The sequence below is a fragment of the Ascaphus truei genome, chromosome 1 (genome assembly GCF_040206685.1).
Source record: "Ascaphus truei isolate aAscTru1 chromosome 1, aAscTru1.hap1, whole genome shotgun sequence".
NCBI lineage: Eukaryota > Metazoa > Chordata > Amphibia > Anura > Ascaphidae > Ascaphus > Ascaphus truei.
This window is the reverse complement of record NC_134483.1, coordinates 452755846-452774995: the sequence shown is the minus strand read 5'-3', so window position 1 is coordinate 452774995 and position 19150 is coordinate 452755846. Positions and strand designations below refer to the sequence as shown.

Here is a 19150-nt window from a genome sequence, read left to right as displayed (position 1 = left end):
GAATGAGCAAAATCATGGACCATTGCTATAGGCGCTAACTGCATGGGGAACGTTCACTAACCGACAAGAATAAAGGTGACAAGATATAACCTTAGCAGATATAACTATACACTTAAACATATTTACATGACTCACAATATGGCCCTCTACAACTGCCACTCCTCAGGAACCTGATTCTAGAACATTCAGGGGAGCCCTACATACCCTTCCATCTCCTTAAGATGACGTCACTGGTCACGAGACCTACAGGGGAGTGGCTATCGCAAGTCATCCTGCATCACATGCATGATGGGGAGGGGAGTTACCTGAGTGATCCCACACAGTTAACACATTAAGGCTATTAACACCTTATTAACTTGTAGTCCCCAAAGGGGGGCTACATGTCTAAATTCAGAAGTGGAATTTGCTTGTGGGGACAAATTGCATTTTCTCACAAAATTGCTATTAAATAGAAGATGTATTAGTGGGAAAATCAACAAGAAGCTTCCATAATTATTCCACCCCAGAATCTTCATGTGGAGTTCAAATTAGTGTGTAAATGAGTAATGTTTGCACAATTCTTACTCACATGCTATTCAATAAACCTGTATTAAAATGGATTACATGGGTCATAATATGTTGTCAGCCTACCCGAAGCTGGCTAGAAGGGTTATTTGGATATTTATATTGATAGTCAAAATTGTCAATAAGGCCTGTATGGAGTAAGTGACACAAGGATGATAAATACATCATGAATATATAGTTATTTATTCACCCTCCTTTATCAAAAAGTGTATACGGGATAACACTAATCTAACTACCCATCATCTTTCATGTCAAAGAGCCTTCATGCAGTTGAGTATTTACAGTTGTCATACTTAGTACTGGATAATTAGACCACACACAAGTTAAGAGAGGCATTCCAAGAGATATAGGGGCCTATTCACTAAACTTCGGTAAGTTCACTGCATTACTGAGCGGGTTTGCATGTTCTTACCGGGCTATAAGAAAGTTGTGTGAAAATGATATTCACTAAGAAAAATCACAAGTTTTTTACAGTGTGTTAAAAAAAAGGCAACATTGCACTACTTTGTGTTGGTTTAAAGAGCAATTTCGCTCCAGCAGCCTGAAAGAGCTGCATCTCCCTGCACGGCTTTTACAGGCGATCGCGCAGTTTTACAGGCGATCGTGCAGTTCTGTTAATTTTAATAACAGAGTATTGAAGCAGGGGGTCTCCTGAGCTGAACCGCATTCGTTTGAGCCTCGGGGACTCCCTGCTTCCCGAGTTACAGGATGGGGGTGTCGGTATCTCCTGTGCGTTTAAATATACCGGTCACATGACGGGGGAGATTTAAACATTGAGGGATACAGGCACCCCATACCCCATACGGGGCCTGTAACTCAGGAAGCAGGGGGTCCCCAAAGCTAAAATTAATGCAGTTTAGCTCAGCAGCCCCCCTGCTTCAATACCCTGTTATTAAAATTAACATTAAAACAGCTTCATTACCTTAGCTGCTAGCCACTATGGCAATGAAGGGGTTAAACCAGAGTACCTAGTTTAATGGGTGTAGTGTGTGTGGTTGAAGAAGGTAGTTGCCCCAAGGTGGGTGGTTAGGCCTACCAGGAAGGTTGCGGGAGGAGTTAACCCTTCATTACATTAGCGGTGGTAACCACTATGGTAATTAAGGGGTTAACCCCTCCTGCTACCCACCCGGTAGGCCTAACCACCCTCGCTTGGCCAACTACCCCCATCACCCTCCCCCTCTACTCCCAATAAACGAGGTACTCTGGCTTAACACCTTCATTGCCTTAGCGGCTAGCTGAAGGAGAGGAATCTTATTGTGTATAGTTATATAAAACCATATGTATAGGATAGGTCCCCCATCCCTTTTATTGTTTCAGTTAGGGAAAGTACACTGTTTATCTAGATGTTCCACCAAAATGGTCTGGCATTACCCCTTCAACTTCTGACGAAGCCAAGCTATTGGTGAAACGCGTTGAGTGGGAGTTCCAGACTTCAGAGCACTCGCAGACACGTTATACAGCCTCGGTGGAAACCCGGAAGTGACAGCACGAGAGACCAGATGTGATGTGATGGAGCCCATGGAGACACACACAAGGAAACTCACAGTTGGGGAAGCTCCCCAGAACATCGGCATCGCTGAAAGGGACAGAGGCGATGAGGATAATACCTACCCACAATGTCACTACTTTTGTGAGATGCTTGATTAAAGCGTACACTTGTGAGTATGATTCTTATTCTTTTGACTATATTAAATAATTTTTATATACTGATAAGCGCTCTGGTACAGTACATATCTTCTCTTTACACTGAGGTACATCTCTTCTGAAGAGTGACAAGAAAAGATTATTGTCACAGTTTTAGAATTTACCAATCACAGTGTGAGTAGGCATCATACATGAGCCAAGACCTCCATTGCTTCATAATTGCACTTAGAGAATTAATTTTTTTCATTTCATGTTGATCATCTCCTACTGTGTGCTCCCCCTGGATTTGTGAAGAAACATTCAGCCTTTTGGGACTAACAGAGAAAGTCCCTACCAGGGGGTCTGAGCAGGAAGTTACAACTGTATTTTTTCACCTCTTGTATCACTATATACACAAAATATTTAGCACATATATATATATATGAGTGAAAAAATGGTGTTCTGTCTGCACCCTCGCCTCATTGGCCTGACAGTCACACCACCCTTAGCATATCCCCTCCCCAGTCCAGTAGGGTGAGAATAAGTGAGGAGGGGGGAGGCACTTTGTTTAGGGAAGAGAAGAGGGCTGCAGAGTGAGAGGTGGCAAGCTGATGGGAGGAAGGAACACATCCCACACTAATACATGCACACACCCCACACACATCCACACTCATACATACACAAACACACACACACACCACACTAATACATGCACACACCCCACACACATCCACACTCATACATACACAAACACACACACACACCACACTAATACATGCACACACCCCACACACATCCACACTCATACATACACAAACACACACACACACACCACACTAATACATGCACACACCCCACACACATCCACACTAATCATACACACACATCCCACACTAATACATGCAAACACATCCACACTAATTCATACACACACATCCACACTAATACATACATACACACACACCCCACACTAATACATGCACACACCCCAGACACATCCACACTAATGCATGCACACACCCCAGACACATCCACACTAATGCATGCACACACCCCACACGCATCCACACTAATACATATACACACATCCCACACTCATACATGCACACACCCATCCACACTAATACACACACACCCCACACACATCCACACTAATACATACACACACATCCCACACACATCCACACTAACCCCCCACACACACATACACACTAATACATGCACACACACACACACACATCCACACTAATACATACACACACCACACACATCCACACTAACCCCCCCTCCCCCACACACACACACACACATCCACACATCAGACCTAATACATGCACACACCACACACACATCCACACTACAACATACACAAACACACACACACACACATCCACACTAATACATATATACACACACACATCCACACAAATACATGCACACACCCCACACACATCCACACTAATACACACACACACACACACATTCACACACACACACATCCACACTAATACATGCACACACCCCCCCCCCACACACTAATACATATATACACACACACGCACACAAGCACACACACCCACACTAATACATGCACACACCCCACACACATCCACACTAATACATACACACATCCCATACATGCACACACCCCACAAACATCCACACTAATACATACACACACATCAACACTAATACATGCACACACCCCACCCACACACATCCACACTAATACATCCACACACCCTACACACATCTACACTAATACATACACAAGCACACACACATACACACATTAAAACATATATACACACACACACACACACACACACACACACACACACACTAATACATGCACACACATCCACACTCATACATACACACACCCCACACACATCCACACTAATACATGCACGCACCCCACACACATCCACACTAATACATACACACACACACCCCACACTAATACATGCACGCACCCCACACACATCCACACTAATCCATACACACACACACACGCCACACTAATACATGCACGCACCCCACACACATCTACACTAATACATACACACACTAATACATACACACCCACACTAATACATACACACACACACACACACACACACATACATCCACACTAATACATACAGGGGTAACGGAGAGAGGGGGGGTAGCAGAGAGAGAGGGGGGGTAGCGGAGAGAGGGGGGGTAGCGGAGAGAGGGGGGTAGCGGAGAGAGAGGGGGGTAGCGGAGAAAGAGGGGGGGTAGCGGAGAGAGGGGGGTAGCGGAGAGAGAGGGGGGTAGTGAAGAGAGAGGGGGGTAGCGGAGAGAGAGGGGGGTAGCGGAGAGAGGGGGGGGTAGCGGAGAGAGAGGGGGGGGTAGCGGAGAGAGAGGAGGGTAGCGGAGAGATAGGAGGGAAGCGGAGAGAGAGAGGGGGCACCGGAGAGAGAGGGGGGTAGCAGAGAGAGAGGGGGGGCAGGTGAGAAAGAGGGGGGGCAGGTGAGAGAGAGGGGGGGCAGGTGAGTGAGAGGGGGGGCAGGTGAGAGAGAGGGGGGGCAGGTGAGAAAGAGGGGGGGCAGGTGAGAAAGAGGGGGGGCAGGTGAGAAAGAGGGGGGGTAGCGGAGAGAGAGGGGGGGGTAGCGGAGAGAGAGGGGGGTAGCGGAGAGAGAGGGGGGGTAGCGGAGAGAGAGGGGGGGTAGCGGAGAGAGAGGGGGGTAGCGGAGAGAGAGGGGGGGTAGCGGAGAGAGGGGGATAGTGGAGAGAGAGGGGGGGGAGCGGAGAGAAAGGGGGGTAGCGGAGAGAGAGGGGGTAGCGGAGAGAGAGGGGGGCAGGTGAGAGAGAGGGGGGCAGGTGAGAGAGAGGGGGCAGGTGAGAGAGAGGGGGGTAGCGGAGAGAGGGGGGGCAGGTGAGAGAGACGGGGCACCGGAGAGAGAGGGGGGGCAGGTGAGAGAAAGGGGGGCAGGTGAGAGAGAGGGGGGCAGGTGAGAAAGAGGGGGCAGGTGAGAGGGGGAGGGGCAGGTGAGAGAGAGGGGGGCATGTGAGAGAGGGGGGCATGTGAGAGAGGGGGCAGGTGAGAGAGGGGGGCAGGTGAGAGAGAGGGGGCAGGTGAGATAGAGGGGGGCCAGTGAGAGAGAGGGGGGGCAGGTGAGAGAGAGGGGGCAGGTGAGAGAGAGGGGGGACAGGTGAGAGAGAGGGGGGCAGGTGAGAGAGAGGGGGGGCAGGTGAGAGAGAGGGGGGCAGGTGAGAGAGAGGGGGGGCAGGTGAGAGAGAGGGGGCAGGTGAGAGAGAGGAGGGCAGGTGAGAGAGAGGGGGGCAGGTGAGAGAGGGGGCAGGTGAGAGAGGGGGCAGGTGAGAGAGGGGGCAGGTGAGAGAGAGGGGGGCAGGTGAGAGAGAGGGGCAGGTGAGAGAGAGGGGGGTAGCGGAGAGAGGGGGTAGCAGAGAGAGGGGGGTAGCGGAGAGAGAGGGGGCACCGGAGAGAGAGGGGTGGCAGGTGAGAGAGAGGGGGGGCAGGTAAGAGAGAGGGGGGCAGGTGAGAGAGAGGGGGGCAGGTGAGAGAGAGGAGGGCAGGTGACAGAGAGTGGGGCAGGTGACAGAGAGGGGGGCAGGTGAGAGAGAGGGGGGGCAGGTGACAGAGAGGGGGGCAGGTGAGAGAGAGGGGGGGCAGGTGAGAGAGAGGGGGGCAGGTGACAGAGAGGGGGGCAGGTGAGAGAGAGGGGGGCAGGTGAGAGAGAGGGGGGCAGGTGAGAGAGATGGGGAGCAGGTGAGAGAGAGGGGGGCAGGTGAGAGAGAGGGGGGGCAGGTGAGAGAGAGGGGGGGCAGGTGAGAGAGAGGGGGGGGCAGGTGAGAGAGAGGGGGGTAGCGGAGAGAGAGGGGGGGGTAGCGGATAGGGGGGCAGGTGAGAGAGAGGGGGGCAGGTGAGAGAGAGGGGGGCAGCGGAGAGAGAGGGGGGCAGGTGAGAGAGAGGGGGGCAGGTGAGAGAGAGGGGGGCAGGTGAGAGAGAGGGGGGTAGCGGAGAGAGAGGGGGGCAGGTGAGAGAGAGGGGGAGCAGGTGAGAGAGAGGGGGGCAGGTGAGAGAGAGGGGGGGCAGGTGAGAGAGAGGGGGGGCAGGTGAGAGAGAGGGGGGGCAGGTGAGAGAGAGGGGGGTAGCGGATAGGGGGGCAGGTGAGAAAGAGGGGGGCAGGTGAGAGAGAGGGGGGGCAGGTGAGAGAGGGGGCCGGATGAGAGAGAAGGGGGCAGCGGAGAGAGAGGGGGTAGCGGAGAGAGAGGGGGGAGCAGAGAAAGAGACAGGGGGAGCGGGAAAATTAAATCCTGGACAACGCCACGTAGATCAGCTAGTGTATGTATATATGTATGTATTGATTGCCGGGGTCATTTAATGCACGTGAACAGCCTCCAATGTGAGCTCCTGACGAAGCGCGCTGTTGCGAAACGTGTTGAGGTCATGAGAGGCTGTTCAACGCGCTCACCCATTGGCTTGGTCAGAGGACCCAGGAAGCACTTGCAGAGGAGAGACCAGCCGAGTGCTGGTGCAGTTCAGATGTTCCATCAGCGCCTGCCACGGCCACCCGCTCTGAAGCTTATGGTTAGCATTTATCCCCCCCTTTTTGGTCTGTTGTATGTATTTGCTTTGGTTTAATACTCGTTGGTATTTTTTATGCTGTATATGTTGTCTCACTTGTTGAGCCAGTATTATTTTTGAGCCTCCTTTTTAGTTAAAGGTTTGGTTTAGTTTTATTTTGATTATTATAATATTTATGATTATTGACTATTATGTTTTTTTTGTGTTTCTGTGTTTGGTTATTTTTTTACCAATTTAACCTATTGTTTGGTCACTTTTGGACCAGGTATTAAAAATTGATATATCTTTTACTGATCCCCGGTGCGCTGTATGTGTATCTCTTTTCGTTTTTCTGAGATCCCACTCAGGAGATCTCACATAGGAGCGTTTGGGGAGTTGCTCCGTACACGTAGCTGCAAGAGGTTCCTTTGCTGAGATCTACTAGACAGCATGAGCGTGGATTCCTTGATTTCTATATCCCTGCTATAGAAGAAGAGTGATTTCATTGATTATACAGTAGTTATATAAGCCCTTATGTATAAGTAGGTCCCCCATCCCTTTTATTGTTTTCAGCTAGGAAAAGTAAACTGTTTATCTAGATGTTACTCCCAAGATATCCTGAGGGTCAAACGACTGTATGCCCAGAGGGAGCTTCCCAAGCTGCAGCTCCTAAGTATAGTTGGACCCACCCCACCAGCAGGTCCCTGACTGGCTCTCACCCAGAGAACCACGTAGTAGCAGGCCGTCCTGAAATTAGGGGGCTTATCACAGATGGAGTAGTACTAAGCCTTCCAGAGGCTCCATGGATATGGAGCACAACCAGCGCTATAGAGCAGAGGGATTCTATAGGTAGACCAAGTAATACAAAGCCTCAGCACCTTCCTAGGGGCTGAGATGGGGGCAGGTAGGGAAGACACGCAAACAGCAGAGGCCAAAGACACTTTACTGGAAATACAAGAGGACCTCTGTATATTACATGTGAGACTGTGCCTACCAGATAATAAACTGCTGTTTGAATGAATAAAGTTCCTGGTGCCCATCTTTGTGTACCAAGCCTGCAGCCTGCTTTACGATTTTAGGGACATGTTGTGGAAAAGATGCAACGTAACTGGCTCTACCAGGGATATTAATAACTACAGATGCATGTGAAATACATGCAACAAGGCAAACAAGACACGCAAAAGCCCAATATTACTCTGACAATCTTCATCAACATCAACAACCATCTAATATCAAAAAGGATGATATTACGGTGCAACCGTAACTACTGTACAAACATAAAGTTCAACCTGGGAGAACCCCTATAGCCCCACCCCCTTCAAACAGTGCTTACAGTTTTCAATTTGTCCCAGTAGCTGAAGAGGAGATTACACAAGCGCTCTTCAAATTAAAGCTAAGCAGCCAATGTGGACCTGGCTTACTGCAGTTAAAGTTCGTAAAACTTGGTGCTCCAGCCATTGCCATACCGCTTGCTTCCCTAATCAACTCTATTTTGTCTACAGGCCATATTCCAAAGACCTGGAAAACTGCCAGAGTTGTCCCAATCTTCAAGGCTATGGACAAAGACACTGTCTCAAACCACGAAGTCATGTGAAAATGTGTCCACTCCCAATTAAGCGGTTACTATACCAAGCCAAATTTCCTTAGCCAATTCCAATCTGGCTTTCACCCAAAACACTCTATGGTAAACCTCGGGTGGTTGTTCATGCTCGTGGACGTGGGCAACTGCACGCCCAGTCATGGACAGCCTCCCCGGTTGCCGCTCCGGTCGGGGTAAGAAGCCCCAACTCCCCGGAGAACTTAGACATTGGAGTATGGGACTTATTTCATTCTGCCCCTCAGTCCGGTTCGCTACCGGTGCCCCATTTAAAATGGACTATGTTCGTATTAGAAAGGGGGTCCCTGATTGACCATTGGTGGGAGGAGGGTCATTTCTCTGCGGAGCAACAGACAGAGATAATGCGCGAGCGCAGTGCCCAGATGGCAGAGGACTCTTCTCAGGACCAGAGAGAGAGGACTCAGCTAGTGAGCCTCTGTGGGTAGGATCCATATACTGGGCACTACTAGGGGCCTACGGGGATAACCTAACCAGAAGTAGTCACGCTAATAGGGTGCTGGGTCAGAGGTTCCAGCTGAAGGATATGATTACCCCTACCTTCCAGAAGATTTAATGTGTATTGCCGAGATGCGCAGGGAAGAGAGGGTGTGCATAGCTATTATAGACCATGTAATGCAGCGTGTTGGAAATAATACCCATCAGCGAGGAGAACCCGTGGCTAATCTAAATAAAACATGGTATATAGGCCGCAATATACATCTCGAAATGGTTGCGTACGTTGCCGAGAATGGCCACAAGCGCGGTTACCTGTGACCGTGACATATAGCGCGGGGAAACCCTGCTCGCTATTATTGACGGTCTAAAAGTGCTGTATATTGGTTGAAATGTAACTGCATTTTACGTTCAAATGTATAACTATGCGGTGGATGTTACCACTTCCTGCGGGGTCGGGAGGGCTTTTCAAAACCTGTGAGAGAGTGTAGCCCAGTCCCCTGGCACAACTGATATCCTGGCTCCTCTAACACTGTCAGTCCCATTAAGGGTGGGCAGTATTAGGAGTAGATTAGGCGTAGATTAAACTGGGCCTGTTATATTGTTCAGTGTGTGTGTTAACAATAAAGTTTAGGAATAGCCTGCTATTGTAAGGGGGACATATGAGTATAGGTAGGCCAGTTTACAAGCCACTGCCCAGGGAAGGAGGGGGCTTGCTCCTCTATAGAATAGAGTAAGGGTTTAGAGAGGTTGTTCTGAGCTGTACTTCAGAGTATGAGGACACAGCAGAGAGCCTCTCCCCAGAGGGAGAAGGTTGAGGCCTTGCCCCATTAGGGGGTAAGGTATCTAAGAAGAGGATATTTAAGGCCTCAAGTCTGGGGACTGAATTCTGGGACTGTGACCAGTGTATACCATCATGCATGTACCAATAAATATATATATGTATTTATTAGGCCAATCCTTTTCCTTGCTTCATACTATAGTATCACTGAAACGTCATAGGGGTAGGTTTATTGGCTCATCTGCTTTATATAGCAGTTACAGAGCCCCTACCAATTTTCCAATGAGTGCAGGTATAACACCCCCCAGTGTCAGTCTGCACATTACCTTCCATTGAAGAGTACAGTAGGTGAATGTATAAGGCTGACAGAAAGAAATATGTGTAAGTTTTATTATATTCACACCAGGGAATTTGTGTACCCAGTTTACCTCTATAGTCAGGTAACTATGATACTGGCTTTAGCCAGCTTTTAATTGCACTACTCACAAAAACATATGCTTTATTTAACCCTTTCAGGGCCTTCTCACATTTTTCACTAGTCCATGGGACAATAATTACATATATTCAGTGTACTGTAGGTACCTGCAAAATTTGGTTATGCCTTGACGTGGCTTCCTGGCTTATAACGCTTTGGCCAAAGGGTTTAACAAAATAACCCTTAGGAGAGCAGGAATCATTCGTTTTGTTTTTCTATATGTACCAATAAACCCAGTTATACCTCATCTGGTGTAATGCTTTATGTGACTACCCAAATAAGAAGTGCCCCTGAGGTCCATCTTGTTCAGACCAGGATCCTCTGGGGCTGCAGGCGTTGCCACTGATGGAACCACCATGAGCCTGTCCTGATGTCCTCCCCACACCACCGCAGAGATCTCCGGCCTCCTGTTTACCAGCCAGGTATGCACCAGCACCATATTACATCGCTAGCGACCCAATCTCACATAGGAAGGGGGAAAAGGTGCTACAGACTATTATATTCACCATGATATTACTTACATTGATAAAGCCTATAAACGGGCGATTCAAGCCAATAGGGATCATTTGCGTGTTACTACTGTAGGTGTAAAGACCAATTTTATTGGTCTAAAGGTAAATATGACTGCAAAAAGAGCTTCGAATTTGTGTGACCATTTGGTGTGCACTCATTTCAATAGATATACACTTAAGTTAAAAACAATGACAGGCTTTGTGGTTCTTGCAAAAGTTGTGTGTATATTAGACCTACTAGAATAATTTTTGATACAGGACATAATAAACTATTTGATATAAGGGATTATATAAATAGTTTAACCAGTGGAGTAATGTATGGACTTAGAGGCCCTTGTGATTTCATATATGTGGGGATAACCTCTCGAGAGCTATGCTGGCATGTGATAGAACATGTCTGTAATATAAAAAATGCGAACAGGGAACGCTCTGCAGGGAAAAACTTTTACGAGTATGGTGAGGCATTTTCTGCATAGACATAAAGGTTTACCCTCAGGGCTCTGGGAAAAGGGGATTCAGAAAATATCCCTTGGGAGTCGTGGTAGTGTCATGGAGAAAGCTTTATTGCAATTCACTGAACCCTATGGGTTTAAAGAGACAGTCCAAGCGGGACTTACAAAAAAATGTTGTTTTAATATATGCTGCCTTTGAATATCTTTCTTGAAAATGAATTACCTAAGCTGACGATTGATTTTTTTCTCCCGTGATCGATCCGCAAAGATTATGCTTCCCAGGGTTCACTAAATGGCTGCCTTTCAGTTTCAATTAATCCTTCAGTCAGTGTAACTCAGCAGCTGCAATGTATTCTTATACTACTAAGGTAACATAATCTAGTGTTACAGTTTGCAGCTCAAACTGCTGGGAACATTTACAACACATTATCACAAACAGGAAACTGTTGCAAAGAAACTCTTGCACTGCTGGGGAAGTGGGCTAAAACCAGCTATAGAAATCAAAGAATCCTCAGTACAGGCATACCCCGCTGTAAGGACATTCACTTTAAGTACACTCGCGAGTAAGTACATTTCGCTCAATAGTCAAACGGCAGCTCACGCATGCGCCTGTCAGCACGTCCTGAACAGCAATACCGGCTCCCTACCTCTACCAAAGCTGTGCGCAAGCGGGGAGACTATAGAGCCTGTTACACATGCGTTATTTACATCAGTTATGCACGTATATGACAATTGCAGTACGGTACATGCATCGATAAGTGGGAAAAAGGGAGTGCTTCACTTTAAGTACATTTTCACTTTACATACATGCTCCGGTCCCATTGCGTACGTTAATGCGGGGTATGCCTGTATATTAAAACTCATTAAAACCCATAAAAATGGCATGACGAGAATAAAAAATGCAGTAAGTATTATCTAATACTACAGAACTGAATCAATTAAAAAAACACGTAGGATATTCGTTGGTTTGCTACTTTAAGTGAGGAACTTGTATATACTGCATTTCTGCATGATGTAAATCAAGGGTGTGCAAATATTCCAGTCTGCGCCCCCCTGCCTGCGCTCTCACCCACGCCCCCCCCACCCAATCTTGTCTCCGGCGTCATATGACGCCGCGGGGTCACGTGACGTCACGTTACCATGGTGACATGTCGCCAAAGACAAAGTAAGGAAAGTTACAGAGGCCTCACGCGATCCCCTGGCATTTCATTTAAATGCCTTGGGGAAGAGCGCGGGGCCACTGCAACCGCTGCGCTGCAACTGGAAAATCTTGCACCCCCCCTGGGGGATGCACCCCCAGTTTGCGAAACCCCTGATGTAAATAATATCACAATGAATATAAGAGTCTCTTCCCGATGTATTGATTCACAGGCCGAAATCCTGCTGATATTTGAGTGATACTGAGAATATTCAGATAGACCATATGTATTTTCATTATGTGTTTATATATTGTCTGGGTTCATCCACTTTTTGAGTGGGTCTTCTTGGCTAAATAAAATGTATTGATATTTTTGTATATCAGAGTGTGCCTCTATTTGGAAGACTTCTTGTTACTGCCGCCTCCCTTTGGGGTTAGTCTTTTTATTTTTCTATATGAATTTTCCTCCTGGGAGCACCATTCCCCTCCATTCTTAGTGGGATTTATTCATGTACTTATGATTTAGGTTGTAGTGCATACTCTTTTTGATTATTTCTATTAAACACATGGTGGCCCTTATTTAGTAAGTGGTGCTATGCCAAATGACACCATCCGGCAGCCACAAGACATCCTACAGACTATTCCGTTGGATGGGCTGCAAAGTCCCTTCCTGCGTTGGTAGGAGTCTTATAAAATATCACCACTTAGTAAATGTTGGCCTATCAATTTGTTTCTGAATGTGAATATATATTATAGCTGACATTAAATTAATATACATATTTGAATAAAAGCATGGACTTCCCTGAGCTTTTTTAAATGGACTAAGGTAATCATTTGAAAAATCTGTGACCGTTATAATGAAGAATTTATTGGTACAGAATTATGACACGTGATGAATGCTTTGAGGAAGCCATGAAAGATTATTAAGCAGAACTTTAGCATTGATTAACTCTTCTGGGACTTATCTACTGCTAAGCTATGGCGTGTAATATAGTGCGCGCGCGCGTCAATTAGAATTGGCTGTGTCCAGGCCTGGCGTTCTATACTTCAGCCGCGCGCACGGCAGTGAGCGGTGGCGCGGCAGATCACACAAATACATTAAAATGTATCATTTCGCTCTGCTGCCGCACCACGTGACCCTGCCAAGCCAATCAGAGCGCGACTATCGCTGTGACGTCTGCAGCCACGCCCCCCAGCCACGCACGCCGCAGCTTACATCATATAAACAAAACGTGCGCGCCACGTGCATGCGCAACCCTGGGCGCGCACCCGCATGTGCACCAGCGCCTACTATATAACAAGCCTAAGGAATTCATGTGATCTGATCACTATTTGTAAGTGCTCATGTTAGATTACGCAAATGCATTGGTGAACCATTAATAGGATACTCAGCAGCAATTCAGGCGATTTTGGCCTGGAATTACCCAAAACGGACACTATGGAGTATATAAAATTTACCCTGAAGTATGTGATTGAGTATGTAGATTTTTACGTAATACAAGATGCTTAAGGGTATATCTGTGAATGAATATGCATATGTAACGTGTCACTGTATGTATGTTTAAGCATGGTCATGTGTGTATGAGTGTCTTGTTGTCTGTGCTTGAATTAGTGTGTAAGTATGAATTTGTGAGAGCATGAGTAAATGTGTACCACCTTGAACCACATTGTAATACAGTGACTGCAGTGAGCATAGGTGCACATACAGGCAGTCCTCGGTTATCCAACACAATGCGTTACTCAAAATGGCGTTGTAAAGCGAAACGATGTAAAGCGAAACACGTTTTCCCATAGGAACACTGTTTAAATGAAAGGTTCCGTTCCTGAAGGCATTTTTGACACTGAAATACATCAAATATTTTATGGAGGGAATAAGATATGCAGCACACACATAAATTATATAGTGTATATACTGTATTATATATATAATATAACATAATAAATAATATATTATGTAGTATAATATAATATTATATAGTATAATATTATATATATACGCTCTTACGATGCTTTGCAACGTTGTTTATGTGAATATATATACACATAAACAACGTTGCAAAGCGTCATAAGAGCATTGGATAAGCCATTTTGGCGTTGTAAAAATGAATATAGGTATGCATTGCACAGCGTTGGATAAGCCATTCGTTGTAAAGCGAAGCGTTGTAAAACGAGGACTGCCTTTACTGTACATCAAGTGCCAGTATGGGTTATCGCACCTGTTCCAGCTTTAACTCCTATTCAAGTCAATAGGAGTTGCTGGCAGAATGGCTGCGATAAGCCATACCGGTACTGTGTCCCATAGAGCTAAAACGCCTACCAAATATACCATGCCAATAAAGTTATACTTAAAAACATTTCTGTCACTGAATATATTATAAATAAACTTAGACAAACAAAACAATACAATATATATTAGACTGGTATTAAATACTACAATGAAGTCTACTTAGACTCAATATGTAACACAAAGGCACTCAACACACTCAATATGTAACACAAACAGGGACCATGACTTTCTGTTTTTATGACCTTCAAAAATAGGCTCATAAACTAAGTACGTTCTTAAACCCTCCTGAAGGGAGAAGCAAGGCTTTAGGTATTTGCCTACAAAGCATTGCACTGGTGAGGGTGTGAGATTGTAATTGGAGACTTGTTCAAGTTCAGTATTAAGTTTCTACTGAGATGAAATGTGTCAACTAGTCTGACATTCAAGTTAAAGACAAATTTCAGCTTACCTATGCAGTATAAAGTCATGAAGTAGTAGTAGTATTGCATGAAAGGCATAATCGGCGAGCTGTGCAAGGGAGGCCTGGGTGTGTTTGCAGTTCTTAGCTAGTTGACATGCTTAGATTATGACACCAGCAGCAGCAGAATGTGCGATAATAACCTCCAGCATTTCCACTCCAATGTCTCCCACCCAGAGTCTGCACCACTCAGTTATGGCAACTCCATTCTGAATTTCTTCTTCAAGGTACTGAAGCTTTGAAATAAAAAGGTGAAAGAGCTTTCAAGTCTTACAAAATGCAATCACATTGCCTGACCCTAAGCATTATAGGAGGCAGCCCGCCAGCTGCCAGCAGAGTAAGCCAAAGAGCTAGTCAGTGACCCAAATGCCACTGTGGGAAAGAACAGATATCCAAGAGCTTGGCATTCAAGATTAGCTACCAAACACACCCATGTGAGGGGGCACAGCTGCAGATTCTGCTGTTCAAAAAAGGAAAGGAAGGACAAGGAGAGGTTATGTATAATGTGAGCTTCTCTTCTATGATTTACAACTGCACTGAAGGAGTAGCTGTGCTGTAGTAAGAATGCATTTGATCAGGCATAGCCTCTCACAGGCATTCTTGAAAGCTTTAAAAAAAAAGTGCTAAGAAGGGTGTTCTGGCACACCGAGGACATTGTACGTTCAGATAAAGCCCAGCAAACAGCCGTAGTTACTCTTGTTCTGAATATCTTATCCCATTTACTTGAAATGTCTTTTATTTAATATTATTATTATTATAGTTTATTTGTAAAGTGACAACATATTCAGCAGTGCAGTACAGTGGGGGGCACAAAGATTTGATCATTACTGCACATAACCAGAGTTACAAACCAATACAAATATGGCCGAACATGTAGAAACAAATACAGAGAGGTGATGAAGGCCTGCCCGTGAGAGATTACACTATAGAGGGAATGAGGGACAATGTTGAAACAAAAGGTATAGTGGCTACTCATTGTGGGATGGAGGATGACTTAGGAAGGAGTATGGTCCAGCCGCACAGCTGTTCTCACTAGAGATTCCATGCCCCCACACCCCCATCCTCGTGCCTTGCGAGACCCCCCCTCTCTCTCTTAAACCCCCATCTCTCACCTCCCTCTCATTCTCTCTCTCTCTCTCTCACACCCCCACCTCTCTCTCCCTCACCCTCATGTCCCCACTTCTATCTCACGCCCCGCTTATCTCTCTCCCGCCTCCACTTTTCTCTCCCACCCCACCTCTCTCTCATGCCCCCATCTCTATCTTTCTCACACCTCCAACACTCTCTCACACCTCCAGCTCTCTCTATCATGCCCCCACCTTTCTCTCACTGGATGCCTCCACCTCTCTCTCAAGCCGCCACCTCTCTTACACCCCCACCTCCCTCTTTCTCTCCCACACCCCCACCTCTCTTTCTCATGCCTCAACCTCTGTCTTACTCTCTCATACCCCTAAGTCTCTCCCAATAAACATAACCCCACTCCACTCCCCCAATACAGATAACCTCCCCCAATACACATACTAATCCCCCATACACATTGCAACCCCCCAATACACATACAGTAGAGTCTCGGTTATCCGACTTTTGGTTAATCTGACATTCCGTTTTATCTGACTTCTGCGGCCCCCTCCCCTCCTTCTCACTTACCAGGCTTATCGGTGGCCATGGCAGGAGAGGAGGACTGAATACCATGGGAGCAAAGCGGCACAGGTGGAAGACAGCTGGCGGCAGGAGAAGAGGACCATGTCAGCAGATGAAAGGAGTTAGACAGCAGGTGGCGTTGGCAGCAGCAGGAGAAGACCATGTGAGCAGGAGCAGAGTGGTACAGAAGAACGGCCTGGGAGGAGCGCGTCATAACAGCAGCAGACACCGGACTTCCGGCGCACTCCTCCCCGGCCGTTCTACTGTGCTGCTCTGCTCTGGCTTCGCCCACATGGTCTCATGGTCTTCTCCTGCCGCCGCCAACCGCTGTCTAAATCCTTTCCTCCGCTGACATGGACCTTGTCATGGTAGATGAGGTTTCTTAACACATTTATATTTCTGGGATCAATCAAAAGGCAATACAAGGCTGCAAAATAAAATGGGGTTTATTTGGATAAAAGCTTGGAAATACAACAAAACACAAAATACAGAAATATTCACACTTACTGGGTCTGGGGTATGAGATCTAGCCTTTCCTAGGTGCAGGGCATCCGCTTGCAAGGGGTTACCATGATCGGAACCTTGTTCCGGACGTCCTGGACCGAGATTCCACAGAAACTCCTGACCGGGACCTAGTCCCGATACTCCTGGAACTATTTTTGACAGGATCTCCTGACAGCGACCGCTATGTTCTCAGATGAGAACTTGGTCCTCGCGTCTGTCTCTGTAGGGCAGACTTTCCTAGCTTCAAAACGGAGCTATTTGGGACAAAGCAACTTTGAAAAGCCCGCCCTAGCCTCATCGACTCAAGCTACAAAATCGTCTGGTTCTCTGACTGGGGCTTTTCCTTACATACTATGGCAAACTGCTCCCTTTATGTAGTGTTGCCGCTTGCCCAGGCTTTTTGCGACACCGTCTTCTAGGATTTGGTTTGTATAAAAGGGGGAGAAACACGTTGATACACACACAAGGGGCACTCAGCTCTCAATCCTCAGCGGTTTATTCTTCCATTAATGATACTACACATTTTTAAACACTGTAACTTTAAGTCAAAATAAACTCATAAAAAGAACACCTACTCCTGTCAGGAGTTTAACTCACATGCATATCCCTATCTGCAATATTGGCTGGCTGGCTAAGCCAGTTATCAACTTTAAATAAAACACAGGTATAATAACATTGAGTCCTTAACTGTGAGATGGGGACAGCGTCCCGTTAGATCCTCAGATGCTGCAACACGTGGGGGGGCCGTCTACCCCGAACTGGATACTGGGGGCAGCAGTTTTCCTCCCAGCCTCCACGATCAAGGAGAGAGATTGGAGCAGCAAACCTCACTGCAATATATTCCTGTTCCTTAATTAGGAGAGCAGGTGAGGGAAACCAGAACCATTTTAAAGTCTGGTATAGACTTCCTATTCACCAGCCTTAGTGACTGTGAATCTGTGGAGCGGATCACTTCCATACTAAGTCTGCACTTTCTTCTATAAATCAGACAGAAAGTTGCCCACTATCCTGGGACTATGTTACAATACCCTCAGCTGAGCTATGTTTACCATGGAGGAAGGAGGAGTGACCAATCAGAGCGTGGGAATTACTCCCCGCCAGCCAATAGAAACAGGGGCTCATACTTTGGCTGATGTCAGAGGAGGGGGCGTGTCAAGCCGGCTCGGGAAACCCCGTGGGCGGGACATATGAATTGACCAATGGGAAACGCGCCAAAATTCTGCCGCTTCCCTTAGTCAACCCATTGCCACCTACTGGGCAGGCTCCACTGAGTCTAGCAAACCAGTGTCCTTAGGGGGTATGATCTCTGGACTCAGTACTCCACCATGCCCGGCCACTTAGAACCCCGACACCTCTCAGCATCCCATCAACTCTTTGAACTACGGACTCTATGCAGACTTGCTGGCACTTAAGCAGATGCCCTGGCGGACTGCATAGAGTCTTATAATAAATGTATCAAAAGCATAAAACATATTTTAATACATGGGGGACCTTGGGGAGACGCATGACTGTACAGGATACAGAACTGAAATATCCGGGCTCGAAAACCAGGAGTCAGGGGGACACAGGGCAGCAAATTGTGCTTGCTCGCTAGGTAGAATTAAGGTACTACCGGTATCTCCAGTCCCCGAACTCCTGGAAACAAAATAATTGTAATCTTACCCAAATATCCCACCTAAAACTGACACACAAGAAATTTCACAGTTCTAGGGCTAAGGGAACATGAAAACAGAAAAAAGCAGGGGGCACTTTATTTTCCATATGTATTATCCCTAGTCCCTGTTTATGGAGCTACCAGGGACCCCACGGTTCCAGGGGTAACCAGAGGGCTTAACCTTTATTGTATAGCCTGGTCACCCCCTACCATCACAGTCCTCTTCTCCCGCCACCAGCTGTCTTTCTCCTGTGCCGCTTGGCTCCCATGATCTTCAGTCCTACTCTTCTGAGTCGCCGGTATGCCTGGTAAGTGAGAAGGAGGGTGGCGGGGTCGCAAATGTCGGATAATACTTTACATAATTTTCAGTTATCTGACATAGTATTTGTTCAGTTTAGGTTGGATAAGCAGGACTTTACTGTAATCCCCCCCTCCCCCCCATACACATAATACACAC

General features: G+C 46.8%; 1 protein-coding gene across 4 annotated transcripts in view; it reads right to left on the bottom strand.

Moving 5' to 3' along the window:
• The window catches only part of EGF (epidermal growth factor), a 201479-nt gene extending 186242 nt beyond the window's left edge, over positions 1-15237 (bottom strand). For 2 of the 4 annotated variants that reach the window (XM_075617161.1, XM_075617162.1), the window contains exon 1: positions 14886-15237. The gene's annotated coding sequence lies outside the window, so the exon portion shown is untranslated. The remainder of the gene's footprint in view (positions 1-14885) is intronic. The other 2 variants (XM_075617159.1, XM_075617160.1) reach the window with 1 other exon arrangement.
• Between the last annotated feature and the right edge of the window lie 3913 nt (positions 15238-19150).